General features: G+C 45.2%; 1 pseudogene; it reads left to right on the plus strand.

The window, feature by feature from the left end:
- The first annotated feature begins 2,928 nt into the window (after nt 1-2,928).
- LOC108515665 (actin-related protein 3 pseudogene) lies at nt 2,929-3,491 on the plus strand (annotated as a pseudogene).
- The last annotated feature ends 296 nt before the right edge of the window (nt 3,492-3,787 follow it).

A 3,787-nucleotide genomic window follows, 5' to 3' on the forward strand; every position in this document is an offset into this window, starting at 1 on the left:
CCTAAATAATAATAATAATAATAATAATAATAATAATAATCCTACGTTAAACTGAAAGCTAACAGAAAAAAATATCTGAAACAAAAAGCAGACCAGCTCAGGGTGGGGTGTCAGCTCAACCAGCCTGCCGCTCAACAGCTGCCCCTGAAGTATATCCTTCCAACCCTGGAGCTCCACATATTCATTTACTCAAAAAATTTTTGAAAGACTTCTATGGCTAGCCTTCAAGTTGATGCTTGGCAGTTCTCTGTGGCAGAGGATATTAAAGGGATGTGTTATAGCTTCAGTCACTGGGACTTGTACCTCTGGTTCTGTGTCTCTGATGTCCCCCTATGGGGCCACACCCCAGTACCCACCCAGCACCTTGAGCCTGGCCCCTTTCTCTTCCCTCATCCTCGTCCCTGATTCCCAACCCACCTCCACACCCAATTTCTTGCTTATCTGCCCAATACTGTCTTTTCCAAGGCAGGAAGGAAGGAAAAGCTAGATTGTGGGAGGGGCAAACCCCTATCTCAACCCTCTTCTCCTGTGTTTTGGCTCAAGTCATGGGGGGGAGGGTGTCAGTTGCTAAAAAAAGGGGAGAGGACAGTGTCCCCAGGCCTGAGGCTTCATCTACACTTGTTTGTTGAAGCTTTGAGTATCTGCCTGTTGCCCAATAAACTTCCCAGCATGAAATCCAGGGCAAACTGCTCTGTGAGGGGCCCCTAGCCATAGCTCCTCTACCCACAGCATGCACCACACACACATACAAACACACACGGCTTGTTCAGAGGCTCGTGGCTGGGAGTAAGAGGAGCGGGAGAAGGAGGAGGAGGAAGAGGAAGAAGAGGAAAAGGGAGTTACCCAGTTGCTGTGAACTCTACTCCTAAGTCCAGTCAGAAAGAGGCCTGTCCCTGGCCCTTCTGAGGTGGAGTCCAAAAACGGGTAGGTTTAACAAGTGTCCCAGGGAATTGGCATTATTAATGATGTTTGGGAAACACTGGATCAGAGGCCCTTGGCTTTGGCTGCACATTAGAATTTCCTGGGGAACTTTGAAATCCCCAGATGTCCAAGCTGCAGCCCAGATCCCTGAGACACCAGAGTTTCAGGGGGTGGGACCCAGGCATCACAGTACTTTTAAAGTTTTCCAGCTGATTCCAATCGATAGGCAGAGTTGAGAGTCACTACCATAGATGGCCTGTGAACAAACCTCCTTCCAGTCCTAAATTTCCATGGCATAAAGACTATGACTGTCAAGGTGGCAGGTAGGCAGGGAGAGGACAATGGGAAGTGAGAGGAGCCCACCTCTTAGGGAAGGTGGCATGGAAGTAGAGAAAGCATGGAAGTGTTTGGTCACCTGCCAAGAGGATGGAGAAAGAGAAGTCCCATATCCAGCTGGAAGGCCAAGAGCTACAGGAGCCAATGACCTGGATAAGTTCCCCATGGGAACTAAAGGCTGGTGTAGAAGCCTCATGGTCCTTGGCTCTGGGCTCCTTCCCCTGGAACTCTCAACCCTTCATGGACGTCGCACTCTGACAGTAATTTCCATTCCACTTCTCAAGCAGACAGGGATATGGCAGAGGGAGGAGGCCTGCTGAGGTTAACCTCTTCCTAAACACCACATGTACTAATTCCACTTCCAAAAGCATCCATAGCTTCCCTTCACCTTCAAAACAAAGCCCGTACTTCTCAGACTGGAATGACAGGCCCTTTGCCATCTGGTTTCTGCCCATCTTTCCAGCCTCTTCTGTCACCATCTCTCCCTCCCCACTGTTGGCAGAGCTCATGGTGTATTCTGCCTGGGATGCCCTTCTTTCCAGGCACTGCCTGGAAAGCACCTACTCTTCTTTTGAGACCAGGACAAACGTCACCTCCTCTGGGCAGCTTTCTGTGATGCCCACCTCCCTTACTTCAGGTAGAGCTGATTAGGCACTTCTTCCTGGCTGCTTCCCCAATCCCACCTTCAGCACTCCATGCATCAGTGTCTTGTCAAGCCATATGGGACCCCCAAGACAAAAGGAAGTCAGTAATACCCATCCTGCCTTTATGTACAATTCTGATATATAGTTTATTATGGATTTTCTACATTTATTCTGATATTTTAATAGTGCATTAAAGTATTCTTTACCTTAATTACTGAGGTTTTTGGTGCCCCCTTAAATTTTTGCCCAAGGAAAAGGCCTCACCCTAGTCCAGGCCCTGTAATATTCTGTCTCCCTTAGCACCATGGCTGCCTCCTTCACTCACTTCATTCATGTTTCAGCTCAAACATCACTTTAACCCAGAAACAGACTCACAGGTCAGCTAACTACAGCAAAGGCTGTTGCTGTGATTTAGTATAGAAAAGGGCGATCTTTTCAGTAAGTGGTAGGAGCAATTGGCTGCCTGCATGGGAAAAACAATGACCCTTATCTTCTGCCTTGCATCACATACAAACATTAATTTCAGTTGGATCATAGACCTAAATATGAAAGGTAAAACACCGTCTAGGAAATAAAAGCCAGGAGGATGTATTCATGACCTTCAGGTAGGCAAAGATTTTTTAAACAGGATATAAAAGCACTAACCATAAAGGAAAAGATTGATAAATTAGACTCTACTAAATTTAAGAACTTCTCTTTATCAAAATGAATTAAGAGAATAAAAAGGTAACTGCACTCGGCAAAAATATTTGAGATATAGATATCCAAAGAAGAGCACTGCCTGCCTGTCTGGGTTGCGGAAGTGATGGCTGCCAACTGAGCTTGCTGCTTTCTTGCTACTGCTTGGGCTTCCTGGCTACCTACCCAATGGTGAGGGCGGCCCGGCTGTGTATGGTCAGTCAGATAGCCCCTGTCTCCCACCACGAATCTCTGGCCCCTAGCAGCATGGAGCAGATAGCAACGGCAGCAGAAGCAGGCAAGGAGGGAGATGGTGGGAGGGCTGTAGGCCCGTGTGGTGGGCAGTAGCATGGGGTATACAAAACTAGGATATGCCAGAAATATAGAACCACAGTTGATCATCCTTTCCTGTATCACTGCTAAGGAGTCCGCAAAAGTGGCTGATCAATCTCAAAGGAGGGTGATGAAAGGTGTTGATGACCAAGACTTCTTCATTGGTGATGAAGTAGTAGAAAAAACCTACATATGCAACAAAGTGATCAATCCACCATGGTATAGTTGAAGTTGGACCTGACGAAAAGATTTATGGAGAAAGTGATCCTAAATATTTAAGGGCAGAAACTGAAGACCATTGTTTTATTTTGTCTGAACCTGGACTTAATACTCCAGAAAACAGGGAATATACTGCTGAAGTAATATTTGAGTCCTTCAATGTTCCAGGCTTGTACATTGCTGTGCATGCTGTTCTTGCTTTAGCTGCATCTTGGACCTCCAGACAAGTAGGAGTACAGACATTTACTGCTACAGTAATAGACAGTGGAGATGGTGTCACTCATGTCATTGCTATGGCTGAAGGGTATTTGATTGGCAGCTGCATTAAACACATTCCAGTCCCAGGACGAGANATTGGAAGTCATTTTAATTTAATTTTTTTTTTTTTTTTTAGCTTGCTAGCCATTGTTTTAGAGTGACCATTTTATACTCTGTTTTAAAGTTTATCTGTAGGGAAAGTTCTATTAAAACTGGTAATTTAGTCATCAGAAGGTCCTTGTTTGTTCTGTTTAAGTATTTAAAAACATTAAGGTAAAAGTTAAGTTTCATTGCATAGAAAGTGTGATGTTCTCCACTGAGTAAAGGGAATTGTTCTAAATCCTGTCCCCAAATTAAAATGTCTTTAAAGCCCCCTTAAAAGGTGTTCTAGTGTTCTA

Source organism: Rhinopithecus bieti, unplaced genomic scaffold (genome assembly GCF_001698545.2).
Source record: "Rhinopithecus bieti isolate Rb0 unplaced genomic scaffold, ASM169854v2 scaffold_35857, whole genome shotgun sequence".
Taxonomy (NCBI): Eukaryota; Metazoa; Chordata; class Mammalia; order Primates; family Cercopithecidae; genus Rhinopithecus; species Rhinopithecus bieti.